This window comes from Medicago sativa, chromosome 3 (assembly GCF_051527215.1).
Source record: "Medicago sativa cultivar Bolivia chromosome 3, Bolivia_mono, whole genome shotgun sequence".
Classification (NCBI taxonomy): domain Eukaryota; kingdom Viridiplantae; phylum Streptophyta; class Magnoliopsida; order Fabales; family Fabaceae; genus Medicago; species Medicago sativa.
In genome coordinates this window covers 29,732,077-29,754,098 of record NC_140751.1, presented here as the reverse complement: position 1 = coordinate 29,754,098, position 22,022 = coordinate 29,732,077, and the positions used below count along the sequence as shown (strand labels likewise).

Here is a 22,022-nt window from a genome sequence, read left to right as displayed (position 1 = left end):
GAACTTCTTCTTCTAACTTAGCAGTCTTTAGAGTTTTGGCAGATTTTTCCTTGGATGTCAAAGAAATAGAGTTGAACTTCTTCTCATGATATTTGAGAGAGCTTATCAGATTCTCCAAGCTCAATGTGTTCAAATCCCTTGCTTCTTGAATGGTTGTAACCTTTGGTCTAAACTTGGCAGGAAGCTCCCAAGAATCTTCTTGACATGATCAGGTACGTTATAACTTTTTGCTCAAAACCTAAAGGCCTGATACAATAATTTGAAACCTTGAATACATGGTTTTAATATCATTTTTCGTCATTTTAAAAAGCTCATACCGATGAACTAACTAGTTAGCCTTAGCCTCTTTTACCTGTTAGTTTCCCTCATAGATAGAACACACTGACTAAAAAACAACTTTTGTAGTAAATTTATCCAAGCTCTTGATATACTCTGAACGAGGTATTGCATCCACCAGAATCCCTCATACTCTATGATGCTTTTAGTATTTTTTCTTTTGAGTAGCAGTTAAGCTTTTCCTGTCTGTCACTTTTCATTCTGTATCAACAACAAGTGTAACACGGTCTTCAATTATGTCCCATAGTTCATCATCAACACCAATGATGTAACCATACATTTTGCTTTTCCACCATAAAAATTGAGTTATATATCCACTGAAAGATGGAGTTTTACTGAAAAGTTGTGCTTTTCATTAGTGGTGTTGTAATTATAGTTGATAGTAACGTTGTGATTTCTTCCTGAAACAGTAGGACCAAAACCACTCTCACTAGTAGACATGTTTTTCTCTATGAATCTTTAACTGTCACACGGTTAAGTGGTTGAGCACAAACCGTACTCTGATACCAACTGAAGGTGAGAAAAACATAAGAGGAGGAGGTTGAATTGTATTGTCTTTTTCAACTTTTCTAAGTGTTTGCACTGCTCAGAGTCTGAATGAGTTCACAGTCTGAGTCAGGTTCAGAATCTTAGGAGTACTCAAAAATTGCTTGCAATGAAGTAAGATAATATATAGAGAGAGGGAAAACAGACACAAACAATTATATTGGTTCCTCATACAATCCAAGAGTAGTCTAGTCCCCTTGCACTTCCAAAGAATTTCACTATAATCAAACAAGATTACAAATGCTCAAGGACATAACCAAGAGACTTCACAATGCTCAAGCACAAAAGCAAGAGGCTTTCAATGCTTAATCACAACTGAAAAAGACTTCTAAGAGTTTACAAATAAATAGATTTGTTCTTACATTTGATATACAATCAGAGATGTAAACAATACAAAACATAACAAACTCTAATACTTAGAATTTATAAGATACAAACTTCGATAAACAATTCTTAAGTGTTCTATGCGATTTTTGATTTGTACAGAGTAAGACACAATAAAAATAGAAGAGTATTATTTTTTGTTCTTCAAGTCTTCAGCTCCTTATACATGCAAGGATTAGAGAGACGTTGGAGAAGAGTGTCAACGCATTAAGAGTCGTTGAGAAGTTTCAAATCAAGGACATTGGGTCATTTCCTGATATGGATAATGCAATTGATTAGACATTTAAAATTTGTTTGTTGAAACTGGAATTATTCGTTCATTCTTTTTGTCTTTTGAGTTCTTTGTTTGTTTCTACACGTGGTCAGAAGAAGGCAAATTGTACTATCAGATCCTTGATAGAGGCAAATTGTGTGTATATATATATATATATATATATATATATATATATATATTTTATCAAATAGAGGTATGAAACTATAATTCTTGCTGCCAACTAGGAATGACAATAAAACTCGTGCCCATGGGTACCCGCCCAAACCAACCCCGATTTGACGGGTTTTCCCTGGTTTGACTGGGTTTGGGTACGAGTTTGGGTTTTCCCCGATTTCAAAATACGGGTACGGGAAGGGTAGTGAGGATATATGTATCTACCTCGAACCCATACCCAAACCCTACCCGAATGTAGATAGGTCATATTTTTGTTTTTGTTGAGGGGGTTGATAATGATATGCCATGCTATTTGGTTCGATAATTGTCATGATATAAGAATTTCATTGATAGTTAAAGGAGCAACTGAATTATTCGGTAAGGAAATGTTAAAATGAGCGCAAATTGTTGGATAATGCATTACAACATTACCATTGAAGCTTAAAAAAACTCTTTTTCTACTAAAAAAATATTGATTCACTACAGGGACGGGGATGGGGCGGGAATACCCAAACCCATTGGGGATGTGGATGAGATTCAATTTCTCATCCCCGTTGGGTATGGGTAGGGTAACGAGTAAGCATATGGGAGTAGGGGATGGGGATGGGGAAGGCAAAACCCGTCCCCACCACGCCCCATTGCCATGCCTACCGCCAACATTCAAATTGTATTGTATAATTCTACCCATTTTACACGAGGAATATAGCTGAATGAGTTTGAGTTGCTTATTTGTCATTCATGTTATTACTGAGGTAAAAAATTAGGCTATATTTGTAGGCAACAATTCCTTTGTAACAGTTATTAAATTTGGAGAGAAATGATTGATATATACAATATTGACTTCTGATTCTAAAACAACTCTGCATGGTTTCTTCAATACAATCTACGAAGAGGAAAAAATAGACAATGTTGATTTACATTTGTAGATGGCTTGTAATTTCAGGTTTTGCTGCCAAGTTTCTGGACTTGGAGAAAGACTTATGTTAGATCTAATCCTATAACAAAGTGACAGTCTGGATAAAAAAAATTCTAATTCCCTAAAAATTGTTTGATTCAAGCAGAGATATATGAGCCCTTTCCTGAGACTTTCCTTCGTTGCCATCTTATCATCGTACGTTTCTCAATTGACGAAAACAGTATTTTGACAGTTTCAGCGAGGAAGTATTCTCCGGCATCATGAATTACCTGCGCGAAGTAAGAAAGTTTATCACTCCGGTTGAATTCAATAGTGTATGTATTAAAATAATAATGAACTAAACAGAGGAAAAAATTAAAACCTGGGTAAATGTTAATTTTTCTGTGACTAGTAATCAATTTAAGAACAAGTTTATAACACTTCTAAATATTTCAAGTAGACAATGTAAATGTGACAAGCCTAACTCTTTAGTCCCTCTAATATGATCTACAAAGACTAAAATGAATATTACATGCATATCGCAATGGCCAATTTTGAATACGAACAAATTTTGTAGGGCTAAAACAAAACAACAATTACAAAAAGCAAAAAATTGTATATTTGTGAGGACTAAACACTAAACAAAAAATCGTACATTTGCAAGGACCAGAAATAGAGTTTAACCGTTTAATTTATAAGGGCTTACCAATTTTATATCCAGCTGCTTTCAACACTACCCAGGAGCCAACAAGATGAGATCAGAATCCTTGTTTGAGTAAGCAACTGAAAAAAAAAAAGAAGATCAGAACTTGCTAATTCTTTGTTAGTAGCACTAATTGCATTCTTTATGTAAGGCTTTTTGTTCTTTCAATTCATCACTTCATAATTAAATTTATTTACAGCAAAAACTTATGTCAGATTGTGAAACTGAATTTCTATGTACTGTTTTATTGTAAACTATACACTAAGGACTTTTAAGCTCTGTAGCACCGACATGACACCGATACATGTGATGACATTTAATTATGTCATTTTCTGAAGTTACTATCGGTGTTGACGTGTCTGTGTTTGTATCAGTGCTTCATAACTTTTAAGTTCTATTCTTTCAACAAAAGGCTAACACAAAACCAAAATAAAATGAACAACCAACGATTTATTTCAACTAATCATATCCACTTCAGATGAAAGTAAAATTTGTTTAATCATCAATAATGTAAATATTGTTACAATTAGTGCTCATGAATTAAATCAGTAAAAAAAGTACTGAACAAAAATATACGTGTAAACTAATCAAAATATAACCCACTTGGATTGACCTGGTGGTGTTAGCTTGGGACCTTAGAGTGTGCTCCTCTTCAAGGTCTAAGGTTCGATTCTCCCAGGTGTCAATTTCGGTAGGCTAGTTTAGATTCTTCATTAAAAAAAAACTAATCAGAATATAGAAAATAATCAAAATAGATAAGTAAGTACAAACTGAAGCTTTATGACATACATTTATGTTTCCAGCAACTCTTTATTCTTGTAGTGTCTGCTGCTTCCTTAAGAGAAATGAAAAGATGAACCAAATCTCTGTGTATGCACTTTGCACGCCTTACAGATGACAAACCTATTAACAACAAAAGAATAAAAATTAACGATGGCTTCAAAAATAATTGTATTTATTTATCTGTTAACTATTCTTTAGTTTTATTTCAACAAAGATATGTCTCAAGGAACATCAAATCTCATTGAGGGTGCATGTTGCATAAAATAGAAATTGAAGTTATTAGCATAGGATAGATATATTTTACTGGAACAAGTTGCCATTACATTGAACCAAGAATCAATCTGGATTCTTATTTTAATCTACTTGTACTTATGCAGCAGACCTTTTAGTTTTCATTTACTTGTTGAGAAAATTGCGTAACAAAGTCTTAGACACATTAATTTGAAAATATGAAGAAACGATGTTTTACCACAGCTTGTTAGTTATTATAAATGAACTTGACTATTTTATGAATTGTTCCACTAAAAAAATTGAACAATTCTTCATGGATAGATGCATAAAAGAGAATCATACCTGAAACAGGATTGCAAATTTTCCCTCCCTTCTCTTTTGGTCCCTTCCCTCATATTATCACTTCCTCATTTATTTTTACGACTGGGATGGACAACTGTTCCCACCGCTGACTTTTATAGTTTCCTTCTAACAGAGGGCATTTCTTGATGAACAGTATCTTAAGAGAGGATGGAAAAGTGTCTGTTGACAGAGACTCAAGCCTTGGACAATTATAAAAGCGCAGTCTTTCAAGAGAGGATAGGTGTCGGAGTCCATTTCCTTCAAAAGATTTCACATCAGAGAGATTATGGATTCCCAGATACACAAGGGAAATCGGCAGCAACCGCTCCTTCAGAAAGGTTTTAACAATATCATCACCTCCAATGCTCAATACTTTAAGAACATTAAGGCTTTGGAGGCCCCATTCAGCTACAGGCGTTGCTATTCTCACTGATACAATATAAATACCTCGTAATTTGGGAGGTAGGCAAGCTCCTTTACGAAATGGTAAAGTTAGCTCTGGAAGATCTCCGAGAGACAAACGTTCAAGAGAGATCAAGGTGTCTATCGGTAGAGTCAACGATCTAAGTGCATCACATTCATATACCACAAATGATTGGAGGGTTGACGGGAGATGGGAAGAACTTTCTGAAATAAAAATGGATTCCAGATTTTTACAGCCGTTAATAGAAAGATCTTGGAGTGCTGGGAAACCATCCAATAGGAACGAGGTAAGTGCATGACAACTATTCCATAAACGCAAAGTCACAAGCGATGTGTAATTGCCCCATGTTTCAAGAGGCAGGAATGCTAAATTCGGACAATCATGAATTCCAAGTGACTGCAATGAAGTGGGCAGACCATCTGTTGGAAAAGCAGCGAGAGATGGAAGATCATGAAGTTCCAAGAATCGAAGACAAGTGCTGCTCCTAATAATTTTGGGTAATGAAAACAGGGTATCACAATACATGATTGTTACGCTTTGAAGCACACAGGGAGAATCAATCTCAAGTAACAACCATTGGGTTCTTTCACACCCAAGTAACAACGATTGGGAAATTTCTGTAGACCGTTTTATATATCCCTGAATGCGTATCTTTTTTAATGACGAGAGCCAGTGCAAAGTAGTAGATGGTGTAGTTAAGAGACTTTCACAGCTAGTTATATCAATATTACCTATTGAAGTAAGATGGCTACGCAAATTCCCCCTTAGTTTAGGACATTGGGTTAAGCACAAAGTTCTAAGGCGAGGAAAACCAAATTCACCACTTTCATAGTGTATCCATTCCTTCCAATTCGGCATATCAGAGATTATTAAATGCTCGAGAGATTGAAATGGTTGGAATGAAGAAATGGAAGGTTCTACTGTCATCCCATAGAACTCTAGCCCAATTGTTTCTATTGTCATATCCTCAATTGTCAAGTCCTTGAGAGAAGGTAGTTGACCTAGTGGTGGAAGTGTTACACAATATTCACAATTAGAGATGCACAAGGAAACCATGTTAGAAAACAAAGGATCACCCAACCAACTCGGAAAGCTTGTCCCACCATACGACCTAATACTCATTATCCTCAGGTTAAATGAAGGTTGCAACATATCAAGCACACCTTTTTCTATTCGCGAATCTTCCGTTTGTTTGCTCCATTGTAACTCTAACTCCTCAATATGTTCTTTTTTTCTCATGTTGACATTATACGCCTCAATGGCATCGATGACATTCTGCAAGTTCTTGATACAAAGTTTTCCCCGCAGGTTAGGAAACTTACCAACCTCTTTGACACTTAACCCGCTGTCTTGCTTGCCAACTGAAAAATCAGTTAATGTTTGCAGGTTATTGAGTCCAACAATTTGCATTGGCATCTCCTTTATATTTGTCTCACTAATATCAAGGTGCCGTAAGTTAATTAACTTTCCAAAATGTAGTGGCAACTCAGTGAGGTTTTCACACCATGTTAAATTCAAGGTTTGAAGATTGTAAAGATTGCATGTTGCATTAGGCAAGCTTTTAATTCCAGTGAATGAGAGATCTAAATACCTCAACTCCACCAAACTACCAACTGATTCTGGTAGTATGGTGATGTTTCGATTATTTTTTAAGGATAGCACGCGTAACCGTTTGAGTTTGGGTATTAAATCTTCAGCAACCTTACTAGATAAGTAATATCCTCCTGCCAACGTGCCAAGGTTAATGGGTAAGAAGCTTCGCAAGCATTTGAAATTATAGAGAACCTCAAACTTCTTGAAAAAGTCGTAAATTCCTTGATTATATGACAAATGACGAACATTTTTAGGCATGTAACCACTACATTCAAGCCTTAAGCAACTTGTTCCAGACACCACTAAGGCTAAATCATTGACAAGGTCGTGCATAACAAATTTTTCTTTTCCATCATCATTTGATTGTTGAATTAAGGACCTGGATAACAATTCAATAAAGTAGTCGTGGCCTACTTCCTCAGCTGTTTTATTATGTTGAGAATGCTCTAGGAAGCCTTCTGCCATCCATAACAAAATCAATTCCTTCTTGTTAAGTGGAAAATCCTTCGGAAAAATTGAGCAATAGGCAAAACATCTTTTCAAATGTGAGGGAAGATATTGATAACTTAGACGCAAAGCAGGTAAAATAGTGTCATTTGGTAAGTTCCATATGTCACTATGTAGAATTGCAGTCCACTCTTTTGCATCTACCTTTGAACGCAAAATTCCTCCGAGTGTTTTAGCAGCTATGGGCAATCCACCACATTTTTTGGCAATCTTTCTACCAATTTCTTCAAGATTTGGGTACTTACTACCTAGACGGTCTTCACTTCTGAATGCATGCTTTGAAAGTAACGACCAACAGTCATCATCTGATAGAGGATGTACTTTGTGAATAGGAAACGTGTGTGCAACCTCCGCAACTTTTTGTTGGCGTGTTGTGATGATCACCCTACTTCCCGTTTTGCCGTTAATCAATGGGGTTACTAACTCATCCCAATCATTATAATTGTCGTTCCACAGGTCATCTAGCACTAACAAAAATCTTTTATCCCTCAAGTTTTGATTCAATTCAACTCGAAGAGAATCAAGATTATTGTTTTCACCACCTCTTGAAGTGACAGATTCATGAATGGTTTTAGTTACTCTCAGAATATCGAAATCCTCCGATACACAAACCCAGACTTTCAGATCAAAATGGTCTTGAACTTCTTTATCATTATAAAGAAGTTGCGCAAGAGTGGTTTTGCCAACACCGCCCATACCCAAAATTGCAACCACACCAATATTGGTAGTGTCACTGTCAGATATCAACATACTAACGAGTCTCTCTTTATCATCCTTCCTACCAACCATAACAGATTCATTTACCATTGAACTTGAAGGCGTTCTAAGAGAAACTCTCCCGCTCACAGTTTGCAAGCCAAGGATATCTCTCTGTTGTGCAAAAAGTTGCAGCCTTTGACACATAATCTTCATTTGCGAATTGATCTCTCCATAGAAATTTTTAAAAGGAGATGAAAAGAGGTTCCAAACCTGATTAGTCATGTTTTCAGCTTGTTTCTTCTCCACCTTACATCGCAGGGAGTCGTAATTGATTTGGTTAAGCAAATCCTCAGCATCAAAGATTGCATCTTTCAGTTGATCCAACCATTGTTTGACAGCAGCGTTGGTGATTTGCTTCTGTTCTGCATCATCAAGCACCGCCTGAAGAGCGAGTAGCGTTGTTTCCAACTCTGCCAACAGTGAGGAATTCAGCTTGGTGTTTCTGATGTAATCACGAAACTCTTGTGAAGCAAGTTTTTCAGCTAAAGTCTGAACAGTAGCAGAGAGAAAAGCTCCTCCTACCAAAGTGGCAGCCATCTTCTGTTGTTAAAGTAACACAACAAGGAAGTTGGCAGTGTGTATAGTAAAGAGATAAGGGTGAAGAAAAATACACGGTTATAGCAAAGAATTGATAGAACGCAAAGAACTAGACGAATTGAAGAAAAAAGCACACCAATGGTTAATGGACACACATCTGGCAAAATAATTGACAGAAAGAATAGAAAAGAATAAAGAAAGGTAAAACCCAAATAAATGTGAGGATTCCAAAGTGATCCTAGGAAAACCTTTCAGCATATACTTCTTTAGACACAAACCCAAATAAAAAAAAAAGGGAATTAGTCACTTTAGTCCCTAAATGGGAAAGGAGTAGTCAATTTAGTCATTGAATGCAAACAAATTGCAAAACAGTCCCTGAATGTAGACTCTGTTGGTCAATTTCAAGAACTAAAGTGACTAAAGGAGTCTACATTCAGCGACTAAATTGACTAACGAAGTCTGCATTCATGGACTAAATTGACTAACAGAGTCTACATTCAAGGATTATTTTGCAATTTATCTGTATTCAGGGATTAAAGTGACGACTCCTTTCCTATTCAGGGACTAAAGTGACTAATCTCCCAAAAAAAAAATGGGCACACAGAAAACTTGAAAAAATTATTAAAATTGATGTCAATTGATACGACTAAATTCTTTTTCTTAAATTTTATTCATTTCATTATAGGATATCCAAATAATATTGATTTAGGGTTCTATCCATGAAAGAATTCTCGTCACCATAGTTCTTAGATATTTATTTGTTGATGTTTAAAAGTCATGATATTTGAACAACTATTTTGCAACAACTTTTTGACAACTTTATCTCTCATACTCACATCATATTCTTGTTCTCTCTTCCTTTTTCTCTCTCTATTATTTTTGACCAATGAAAAGAAAGAAAAACAAAGTTGTCATAAAAATTGTTCAAAAAAGTTGTACAAATATCAGTACTCTTTAGTTTTTTTTTTAAATCTTTTTTTTTTGGTTCAACAGCCTAGTGGCTAGATCACACACTTTTTAAAGTGTGGAAAAGTCGGGAATCCGGAGTTCGAACCCCGGCCCCTGCAAACATTGTCCCTGGTAGCTACCAACTGAGCTACATTTACGGGACATCACTACTCTTTAGTTAAAACTACCGTATGAGTGAGAAAAGTACAGGGAAAGTGATTCAATAATTGATGTTGGAAAGGTGTCCCGTTAATGGTGTGAAGTGTGTGTGACAACTCACATTTATTTATTTATTTATTTATTTCATAGTATTAATACTATTTCTATTAGAATTTACACCATATGGTCACTATTAGAAGTAAAAATCAACATTTTGAATTCATTTAATAAATGATGTATGTGGTTTATAATAAAAGTCATATACATCATTAATTGAATGAATCTAAAATTTAATTTTTTTACTTATAATAGTGACCGAAGGATGTAATTTGTACAAACATTTTAAACTGAGCCAAAATGGTGCCACAATTTGCCAAATCGCGCTACGATTTTTGACACTTTTTCATCCATAAATTTTGAGTCACTTTCAACATGTATCAATAAAATAAAATAAAATAAAACAGGACATGGGAGAAAGTAAAAAAATTAAAGAAAATTGAAAAGAGTAAACACTAACTAATTGAAAATTCGAGCATAAAGATGGGATAGGGTTAGGTAGGCTATATAAAATATGATATTTCATAGAATTATTTACCTACTACCGGAACCCAAGTCTTTGTATTAAAGCTTTTATTTTAGCAACATTGATGTTGCCTAATAAAATAAATCAATTACAGCATGTACTATGATATAAGAGGACTCACTTTTGAATACTATCTCTAACATTCATTTTTTTATTGGATAAAATCATGTATGTCCCACAATTTTGTGGGTTATATTTCTAAAGTATAGATCCACAATGATTTAAACCAATATAAGTGTTTAAAAGAGAGTGTTATTAGCCCTTCTCATTATATAAACATCATGGTTTGTCTTCACATAACTATTATAATAAGTTTTTTTTTTTTTTTTTATTGCAAAGAGGGTGGAAGCACAGGTCCAAATAATTAAAATAAGTTTATAATGACAATAGAAGAATTTGCAATGCATTTGATACCTCTCAGCAAGTCTGTCACATCTGATTATATATAGTGGAACAATTGCCACTAAATAAATTCTCACTCAAACTTGTATGACTATTGGATTTTGAATACCATATCATTGTTTCTAACAGGGATTTTCTGGCTAATATAATCTCTGCAAAGCTAAATCAATACAGTATGTCTATACAAAACATTAATAATATAAAGTACAAATAGTTCATAACAGGATAAGTGTTTCTCAAGAAGTCACAACTGTTTTATTCGTTAACAAAGAGTTTGTAGGTATATCTATCTATTACCTTTACTAAAAAAAATAATTACTTATTTTGACATGTTTAAAAGTGCCTCTGCAGTACTACTCGTTAACAAGACCCTTCGTTTTATAATTAAGAACTAGTTTATGAATATGTGACAAGCCTAACATATTCATGTGACTCAATGATTGTTTACTTCTCTAACTCAGTTTGATATTATACATTCTTTTCTTTTCTTTTTTGTCAATGATATTATACATTTTTGGCTTAATTGCACTTTTTCCCCTTATCTTTTGCTAATTGTGCAATTTTGCACCCCCTCTTTTTTTTTTTAGCGATTTTGCACCCCATCTTTTTTCCCCCTTTCTGGTTAGATGGACCTTCTTGTGTTTAATTGCACTTTTGCCCCCTATCTTTTTGCCAATTGTGCGATTTTGCACCCCCTCTTCTTTTTTTTTTGAGCGATTTTGCACCTCATCTTTTGCCCCCTTTCCCCTCTTTTAATGATGATTTTGAACAAAACACAATTGGCAAAAGATGGAGTGCAAAATCGCTCAAAAAAAAGAGCGGGTGCAAAATCACATAATTAACAAAAAATAGGGGGGAAAGTGCAATTAAGCCTACATTTTAATGAGAGCTATCAATCATGTAAACCAAGAATTAACTCGTGCATTGCATGGATGAATTTTGTATATTAGAATCAGTAGAGTATATCCCAATAGGCTAGCTCAGGTGGTGAAGTGAGGAACACCGAAAGAGCACTACAAATCATGAGTTCCAAGGTTCAAACCTCTTACAACTAACGTATTCTCTCCGGTCCTTTTTATAAATACATCAATTTTCTATAAAAAGGACCAGAGGGAGTAATACATTAATTTAGTAACATGCTAACATTTGTCTATCAATAAAGAAAAAACTGCCTTTCTATAATTCAGTTGTTGTATCAAATCAAATTTATAATAAAGGTAATGAAAACAGCAAAGGCTTATGTCAGATTGGGAAACTGAATTACATTTCCTGTTTTACTGTAAAGTGTAAACTACGAACTTTTAAGTACTAAACCTGCAGGGGTTGGCCTGATGGTGAAGCCTTTAGATCGAGTAGTGTGATCCTCTAGGTCTAATACCTCAGTAGGTGCCAATAATTCATGTGTTGGGGTAGTCCATACAAAGTTTTTCTTTGACTTAATTGTAGCTCCCCCGTTAGTGGACAGTAGGATTGGTCATCTGGATTAATGGGTCCTTGGGTCGGATACCGAGGACAATTAAGTTCTATGGTTTAAAACTTTGACCAAATACATTCTGATGCCAAGGAAGACCAGTGCTAATGTTGTGTGTATTTGTTCAAGATAAGAATATATAGATAAGATTACAAGACAAACATAAGGTAGAAGCATTCAGCGTAAAATAAACTTTGAAGAATTGTATAATAGAAAAGGTATTTGATTGTTTATTATAAGATGAAGACATCAGAAAAATGGTTTTACAGTATTGAGCAGTAGACATCAGAAAAATGTGGATCAAGTGTCCAATTTAAACTTCCTTCAAAAATGTATTGATTCTGAATGATCGATAAAAAGGAAACAACATTCTACCATTAGACAGATACCTTGTCTATGGAGAGGAACATAGATTTTTCTAGTTGCTGGAAAATGATCGGCAGAAAAGAACATTTTCTTGATTCTGAATTTTGCAGTCTGAAACCATATTGTCTTTGCAAACCATGTCTCCTATTTATTATTGAATGCTTCCAGCTTAACTTCAGCTTCTTTTAAAGAAATGAAAAGATGAACCAAATGTCCGTGTATGCACTTTCCTTGCCTTACCAATGACAACCCTATTAACAACAAAAGAATGAAAATGAACACTGCAACATTCACCAATATTATAAGTTTAATCTCTACTAGGATCAACAATATGATTTTAAAAAATGAAACTCATTTAATAATCAACTAGGATTCTTCAAAAAAAAAAAATAAATCAACTAAGATTTATTATTTTCATTCGTGCAGGCATAGATAAAGTGGTAATTCCTAACTGCTTTTAGTGTTATCCATGCAGACAAATTTCAGAAATTGTATTTACTTCATCCATTTAAATGTATACAATATCTGATTACTATCCGTGCAAGCCAAACTTATACTTAGTTTTAAGTCAGCATTAGTGATTAATTCAGCATTCAAGCCCAAATAATCATAATTAAAACCTTAGTTGATACAAGTAACGGCCAACACTCCTATTTTATTAAATGTGTAAATTATATGTAAACCTGGTCTACCTCATAAATAACAATGAAACTATACTATATTAGATATCTCCTATGTAAAAGAAAAACATACCTGAAATGGAAGTGTGATTCTTCCTTTCCTTTCCCATGGCTCATATTGTCACTTCACCATTTATTTTTATGACAGGGATGTGAGAGATCTTGGACAAATGATCATTTCTCTTAGTGGCGTACCTTGATTTTAACAGCGGACAGTGGCTAATGCTCAGTAACTTAAGAGAGGAAGGAAACCCAGACCTTGGCAGTAACCCAAGTCTTGGACAATCGTCAAATTCCAGTGTTTCCAAAGAGGAAGGAAACATATCCGGCAAGGACATAAGTTTTGGACAATTTACAAAGACAAGTGATTTCAGAAAAGAAGGAAAAAAGTCTTTACAGGTTTCAAGCCTTGAACAACATTTAAATGAGAGATTTTTCAGAGTGGAGATGTGTTGAAGCCCATTTCCTTTTAACCGCATCATTTCAGTAAGATTAGTTATTGTCAAAGACACAAGCAAAGGGGGCAGCAATTTCTTTTTCAGCAAGGTGTTAATAATATTATCACCTCCAATATGTAAATCAGACAAGTAATAAAGGCTTTGGAAACCCCATTCAGTCACAGGTGTAGCTAACCCCAGGGATTCAATATGCATAAATTGTAATTTGGGAGGGAGACAAGCTACTTCGCAACACAACGATAACTTGTCTAGAGTCAAGCTTAAAAGAAAAATGAGAGTGTCCATCCGTTGTGGCAGTGATCTAAGGGATTCACAGTTACTGACCTTGAGTGATTGGAGATTTGACAGGCAGAGGGAGCCATTTTCTGAAATAAAAATGGACTTGAGACTGCTACAGCCTTCAATGGAAAGACTTTGGAGCAAAGGAAAACCATTCAGTTGAAAGGAGGTAAGTGAATCACAACAATTTTTTAACTCTAAATTCACAAGTGATGTGTAATTGCTCCATGTGTCAGGAGGCAAGAATGCTAAATTCTGACACTCATCTATACGAAGTGACTGCAACGAAGTGGGAAGACCATTTGCTGGAAATGCAGCGAGAGACGAAATATAAATGAGATCCAAGTGTTGAAGACAAGTGGAGGTCATAAACATGTTAGGAAGAGATAGTAGTTTGTTAAAACCAAATATTGTTGCAACCTGCAGACGACATGGAGAATCATTTCCAAGCAACGACAATTCAGGGGAACCTCGACACATCAAATCTAAAGATTTAACTGAGGAAAGCCAATGCAGAGTAGATAGTGTAGCCGGCAAATGATTACACCAAAGTATTTTAATTTTCTCTATGGAAGGAAGATGACTAGGCAAATGTCCCCTCAGTTCAGTACAGTCCCTAAGTATCAGAGTTTTAAGACGAGGAAAAGGAAACTCGCTGCCTCTGAAGGAAATCCATTCCTTCCAACTAGGCATACTATTAAATTCTAGCTTCTCAAGAGATGGAAATGGTTGGAACGCGGAATTAGTACTTCCCCCTGTCTTGCCATAGAACTCTGGGCCAATTGTTTCAACTCTACTCATACCATCGATCTTCAACTCTTTGAGAAAAGGTAGTTGTCCTAGTGGAGGAAGTGTTATGCAATACTCACAAGATTTGATGGAAAGGTACACCATGTTAGAAAACGAACAATCACCCAACCAACATGGAAAGCTTAACCCACCGTAGAAGTCAATGCTCAATTTCTTCAAGTTTATTGATGGCTGTAACTCATTGAGAATAACTTCATTTGCTGGCAATTCTTCAGTTTGTTGATCCCAGTATACTTCTAACTCCTCAAGGTGTACTTTCTGCTTTAAGTTGGCATCACACGCCTCACTCACATCAATGGCATTATGTAGGTTCTTGATGCAAAGTTTTCCCCGTAGGTTAGGAAACTTCCCAAGCTCTCTGATACTTAACCCAACTTCTTGTTTGCCCACTAGAAAAACGATTAGTGTTTGAAGGTTTTCTAGTCTGACAATTTGCATTGGCATCTGCTTTATCTTGGTATAGCTAATATCTAGGTAACGCAAATTTTTTAACTTTCCAACATGCATCGGCAATTCAATGAGTTTCCGGCACCCTGATAAAATTAAAGTTTGCAAATAGTAAAGGTCACATGTTGTATCTGGCAAGCATTTGATTTCAGTGCGGGAGAGATTCAGATACCGCAGTTGCACCAACTTATTAATTGAATTTGGTAGCACGGTGATGTTATAATTTGATAAGGATAACACACGCAGCCTTTTAATTGAAGGTATCAAATAATCAATCACTTTACTTGATAAGTAAGATTCTTGCCACCTAGAACCAATGGGTAGGAAGCTTCGCAAGCATTTGAAATCGAAAAATATCTCAAACTTTATGAAAATGTCATACTCCTCTTGATTGTATGAAACATGGTGAACATCTTCAGAGTAAGCATCTTGACAACAATTCATTGAAGTAGTCATCACCAACATCCTCTACTGCTTTTCCAACCATAGAATGTTCGAGGAAGCCTTCTGCCATCCACAACAAAATCAATTTCTTCCTATTAAAGGCATAGCCCTTTGGAAAAATCGAGCAATAGGCAAAACATCTTTTCAAATGAGAAGGAAGATGTTGATATGTCAGAAGCAAAGAAGGCATAATATTATCATTTGATATGTTCCATATGTCGCTATTCAAGATAGCAGTCCACACATTCGCATCTACCTTTGAACTCAAAAGCCCCCCGACTGTTTTAGCAGCTATTGGTAATCCGCCGCACTTTCTTGCAATCTTCATGCCAATTGATTCTAAGTTTGGGGATTTATCTCCACCACTTCCAAATGCATGCTTAGAGAGTAAAGACCAACAATCTTCATCTGATAGAGGTTCTAATTTATGAATAGGAAACGTATGTGCAACCTCTGCGACTTTTTCACTACGTGTTGTGATGATCACCTTACTTCCACAATTTCCATTAAACAACGGAGTAATTAAATTGTTCCAATCACGATAATTGTCGTTCCATACGTCATCCAACACAAACAAAAACCTTCTACACATCAACTCTTCCTTTAATCGACCTCGAAGATGATTCAGATCTTTCCCAACATAAGTTCCTGTAGAGATGGAATTATAAAGTGCTGTGGTTACTCTAAGCACATCAAAATCCTCTAACACACGAACCCAAACTTTCAAATCAAAATACTCATCAACTTTCCTATCATCGTAAACAAGTCTAACAAGCGTCGATTTACCAACACCTCCATCACCTAAAACAACAATCACACCTAACTTCTTATAAAAATTACCACTCTCACACATTAACATATTCATCAATTTCTCTTTATCATCCCTTCTACCAACTATAACAGATTCATTCACCACTGAATTTGACAGAGAAAAACTATCACTTACACAACGCAAACCAAGAAAATCGATTTGTTGAACAAAACCTTGAAGCATTTGACAAATCATACTAATTTGAAAATTGAACATAGAATCTTTACCAGGTTGTGTATTCTCTACCTTACATATAGGGCTGGCAATGAACCGAGACAACTCGAAAAAAGTTCGGAACTCGACTCGGCAATTAGCTCGTTGAACTTGGTTCATGAACCAAATGAGCTGAACTTGAACTAAAAATTAAGTTCGTTAATTAAATGAGCTGAACTTGAACTATATATAGTTCGGCTCGTTTGGTTCACGAGTCGGCTCGATTATATATATATATATATATATATATATATATATATATATGATACATTTTTAATATAATATGTACCCTATCAATAGTTTTTTTATATAGGATGGAAGTGGTAAAAGAGTTAATATATTATTTAAGTTGTTTTAAAGGAATTAGCAGTACTATTTTGTATAACAAATATAAAAATAAACAAAAAGAATAACTCATAAGCAATGAATGATATTTTTGATAAGATACGAATAGGAAAACGTATTATCAACTATGAAATGAAAAAGAAAGAATACAAATAACAAATCAAATACAAGAGATAGTGTATTATCTAGCTAGACTCTTATTCTCTTTGTTTAAGCTTTAAAACCAACAATTAGAAATAGTCCCACATCGAGCGTATATAAGAAAGTAAGAGGAAGCTTTGCTATAAAACAAGAGCATTGAGTGAACTTACTTGAAGTCATAGATTGTGTTGATTCAACCCAACTTGCAATTATAAAATGCAGGGATGTCAATTGCAATTGTCATAAGAATATTAGTGCAATTTTTTCTAAGTATTTTACTGCAATTTTTTCTTCGTATTTTTGGGTCAGATGCACAGTTTGGTTGCACTTTAGATTTAAGCAGAATCTAACGAACTGGACCTAACGAGTCGAGCCGAGTTGCTCGTAAACTTAAAACGAGCCGAACTCGAGCTAAAAAAAAAGGTTCGTTTCGAACTCGAGTCGAGTTTCGAGCCAAACTAATTCTAATCGAGTCGAGCCGAGCTCAGACAGGTTCGGTTCGACTCGACTCATTTCCAGCCCTACTTACATAGAAGCGAATCGTAACCGATTTCATCGAACAAATCTTCGGCAGAAGAGATTGTATCGTACAATTCGTCACGCCATTGCTTGATTTTGGGATTGAAGAACTGTTTCTGTTCGGAATCGCGAAGCACGGGGTGAAGAGTGAGAAGATTTGTCTCCAAAACGGTGAGTTTCAAGAGATTTAAGTTGCTGTATTTGACGTAATCGATGAAATCTGATGAGGCGAGTTTGTGTAATAAGTCTTCAACGGTTGCGGTGAGAAAAGCGTCACTGAGAAATGTTGTTTCGGCCATAGCTCTTTGAACTTTGAAGGAGGGTTTAGGGCTTTTCTTTGACAGGGAAAGGCCGTGTATATACCAATTTTTTTATAGAATAAGAAAAATATCAATTGTGTCCGCTCTTTTTATTGTCCTAAAATTTGAAAATTATGTACCATTATTACTTTTAAATTATAACAAATCAAATTAATATTGTTTATCTATTTTAATATAATAAAAAAATGTAATTTAAATTTTTATCTTTTTAATGATACCAACAACAATTATTTTAAAGTATAATTGGGATAATGAAAAAGTCAGCGAATAAAGCATAAAGAAAAAAAATCGATATATCATGGGCAGTAAAGATTGAATTTGTTACACTTTTTTTAATATTTTAAAGTTAAGCATAATTTGGGAAAGAGAAAAAGTCAGTCCGAAAAAGTAGAAAATGACTATTTTCTTATATATATCTAGCGAAAAGACAGGTACTCGCGTGTCCGTCTTTCCGCTCTTTTTATTCAGTTAAAGTTTGAAAATTATGAACGGTGTTTTTCTATGAAATTTTGATTTTGATTAAAAATATAAATATAAATGATTGTTGCTTGAAAATTATAATAAATTAAACTAACATTGTTTATCTATTTCAATGACATCAATAATATAAAAAAATAGAGTTTAAATTCTTATCTTTTTAATGACACCAACAACAATCATTATTATAGAAAAAAATTGTTTTAGAGTATAATTCAGATTATCAAAAAGTCAGCCCAAAATTTTATATATATACTCGATTTAGTTTGTTACACTTTTTAAAGTATAAAGGAAGAATAAAAAAAACTTGACATATATTCTTATTGTGTTTGTTACATTTTTTTTATTTTAACTTCACTCCCATCAATTATCTTTTTTAAAAAATAAAGGATAAGGAAAAACAAGATGATATATCGTGGACAATCAATAAAGATTGAATTTGTTACACTTTTTTTAATATTTGAGTTTACTCTTATCTATTTGTTATATGTGTTATCAATATCAATCAATATATATATATATATATATATATATATATATATATATATATAAGGTTTTTTAATGTCACGTGTCACTTCCACATTCATTCTCAATATATTATTATTTTTTCTATTTTTTAAAATCAATATTTTATTTGACAAAAATATCTCAACAAACTACCTATAATACTTTACATATATGATCTTATTTTATGATTAAAATACTCTAATTGGTTTTTTTTTTTTAGGAAAAGAAGCTTCTGTTAGTTATTAATTAATCTTTTAGCACCGTATCATTCAATCAGCTTTTCTTTTTAAGGAAAAAAAGACTTCGATTAGTTTTTTTTTTTGACAAGTTCGATCAGTTATTATAGATATATAATATATATATATATATATATATATATATATATATATATATATATATATATATATATATAGTTGTTTTATCTTGGTTTTCGGGTGTCAAACATTGATTACGTTTGAACCTTTTTAACCGGTGATATCTTATTTTTTCTTGGGAAGGGAAAAAGTAAGCAAAACCCTTGAGAATCGAGGTCCGGGAGTTGTTTTCGCTACGGGAAGGTGTTAGGCACCCATAACGACTATAGTATCCTATAGGAACCGTCTTTAATTTCTACGCGCGCGCTTTATTTTTAAATGCTATTTTGAAATGTTATTTACACCTAAAGTTTGCTAAATGAAGAATTGGAGGGAGAAGAATGTTTTTGGATTTTTATTTTAGTTGAATTGAAGGAATTTTGTTCCTTGCCTACGTACCCGTTTAAGGGATCAAATCCACCGTAGTTCTCTTCCAAAAAATGTTTTTGTTTTTGTTGGTTGATTTTAAGTTTGAAAATGGGATTTTGAAGAATAAGAGAGAGAGGCCTCAAGGGCATGAGATTATGAAATTGTGAGGTGGAATTAGTTATTTGCAAAATATGGTCTAAACATGATTATTTTTCATTGAAATTTGATTAAGAAAATGAAAAAGGAAAATTCAATGGGATTTTGATCCCAAGGTTTATTTTGAAAATGATTTGAGTGATGTTGTTCATATTTGTTTGGAAAATTGATTTTTTCTAAGTATGAACCCTAGGCATTCATCTAAACATACAATCCTAGACATACATCTAAACATGCATATTCTAACTATACCTAAAGTGATGTGTGTGCAAGTGTCGGTGCTTGTGTCGGTGTACATTATTAGAGTCCATTGTCCTTTACATCATACCCTAGATACATTCTATGGCCTCTTTGCCAAGAAATTAAAAGTGGCATAAAAGTAAAGTATTACAAGAGCTCCTAATTATTACATTCTAATTTTGCATGAAATTGAAACTTAAAGTGCAAGAAATTAAAGTGGAGAAAGGGATGAGATATGGAATGAAATGGGAATGCTTATTGTAACACCCTCCTTTTATTTAATTATTTTTATTAAGTTAGAATTTATTTATGTGATTTATTTATATATATGAGGTGTTAGTATTTTATTATGTGGCATTATTATATTATTTATTAGAATATGAGAATTAATAGTGTAAGTAGAATTGGAGGTTAGAATAGAAAGAAGAATAAGTTATTGGGCCTAAATATATTTATGAAGAGTGATTGGTATTATAAATAAGGAAGCTTAGGTTAGAAAGAGTTTTTACGTTAAACCGCTTTTTGGAGAAAGAGGAGAACTCAGAGAGAGAACCCTAGGAACGAAGAACGCTGCTTTTGATTTCAAGAAAACAATCTAAGGTAAGGGTGAGACTATCTTTCACTAATATTAAGTCTGTAGATCATTAGATTGCATGTAACATGTTTAGGGTGAGTTTGTGAGATTATGAGAAATTAGGGTTTGAGTGAGAATTGATGATTAGGTGATGAAAAACCGTTGAATTGATGTAAGGGGGAGTCTTTATTCACCATAAGGTTGTATGAACATATGGGTAGTGAAGGGTTTCGTTTTCCATTGTTTTTCATGATCTTTTAATGAATTCATGTTAAGTTTGTGCTCTAATTTGTTGTTGCGATTATAAATATGTGATTATTTCTAATTTCATGATGTAGATGTGATAAATTCATGATGATTCAGAACCCTTTGTTTGTGCAAACCCCTTAAATATTCATCTAGTTTTATATTATTTTGGATGTGATTTTGTTACGTACTATTTAATTCAAATCGATTTCCTTGTTGCTACATCTCTCTAATTTAAATCCACTTAAATAATTGTTTGCTGCTTGCTGGTACCATGTTTCTATCATTCACGACTGCTGCTTGTTTACTCTCCATGTTGCCAAGCCAAATTTAATTCATGTTGCCTATTTTCACTGTTGCCGAGCTGCTATCATCTATATTGCTCATTGAGTTCACGGCTAATCTAATCCTTGTAAAGTTAAATTTAGGATATTTTGTTATGATTTAAAATCAATAGGTAACTTATCTTCTAATAATAGTATCACGTGAATTTAAAATTGGTTTAAGTATGATAGACATGCTTTTGTTTGCTTCCTTGATCTTATTACCCTTTGTTGTTGTTCTTGGACCGAAATAGTATATCCTAATTTTAAATTGGTTTTATAGGTACTGTCGAGGTTAATAAAATGTGTGTATATATGTGCAATGAAGAATTTCTATTACATCAGTTAAAATAATATATTTTTTTTAAAGTGATTTTATAGAGATAATTGTTATAATGAAATTATTCCTCCTATTTTTAGATGTGTATTGATGTGTTATTTGAAGATATTTGATTTAAAGATGTGCAATTTATGAATTATGCAATGATTGTAAAATTGATGTGATAATTGAAGATGATTATATAGTGATGTTATTGAATGACGATGTGTTATATAAGAGTTGTTATATGCTGCACTTGTTGCTGTTTGCTGTTGTTGACCATTAATGTCATACAGTTGTAAATGTCGGTCTAAGTCAAAGAGTTTGTTAAGTCGTCGAGTCGTTATGAAGTCATCAAGTTGTTAAGATGTTATGTTGTCAAGATGTTAAGATGTCATAGATGTTCATGAAGTTTCTAAGACGTAAGATGTTGAGTCCATGCATACTCATTTAAAGATGAGGGCTCATGCCCTGGAGCTTTTGCTCAACCACGACGATGGAGCTCTTGCTCAACCACGACGATGGAGCTTTTGCTCAAACACGACGATGGAGCTTTTGCTCAACTACGACGATGGAGCTTTTGCTCAACCATGAC

General features: G+C 34.0%; 2 pseudogenes across 4 annotated transcripts; both read right to left on the bottom strand.

Annotated features, from left to right (window-relative positions):
• Positions 1–2,510: 2,510 nt before the first annotated feature.
• LOC146937006 (putative disease resistance RPP13-like protein 1 pseudogene) lies at positions 2,511–8,549 on the bottom strand (annotated as a pseudogene). 3 transcript variants are annotated; one of them, XR_015030818.1, is made up of 5 exons: positions 4,648–8,549; positions 4,081–4,194; positions 3,895–3,999; positions 3,295–3,371; positions 2,511–2,878 (listed from the first exon to the last, which is right to left on the bottom strand). The product of XR_015030818.1 is annotated as a putative disease resistance RPP13-like protein 1 pseudogene, transcript variant X1 (transcript). The 3 variants fall into 3 exon arrangements; XR_015030819.1 differs by having other exon boundaries at positions 3,905–3,999; XR_015030820.1 differs by lacking the exon at positions 3,895–3,999.
• Positions 8,550–12,238: 3,689 nt separating this feature from the next.
• LOC146937005 (putative disease resistance RPP13-like protein 1) lies at positions 12,239–17,852 on the bottom strand (annotated as a pseudogene). Its single transcript, XR_015030821.1, has 3 exons — positions 17,562–17,852; positions 13,150–16,584; positions 12,239–12,647 (listed from the first exon to the last, which is right to left on the bottom strand). The product of XR_015030821.1 is annotated as a putative disease resistance RPP13-like protein 1 (transcript).
• Between the last annotated feature and the right edge of the window lie 4,170 nt (positions 17,853–22,022).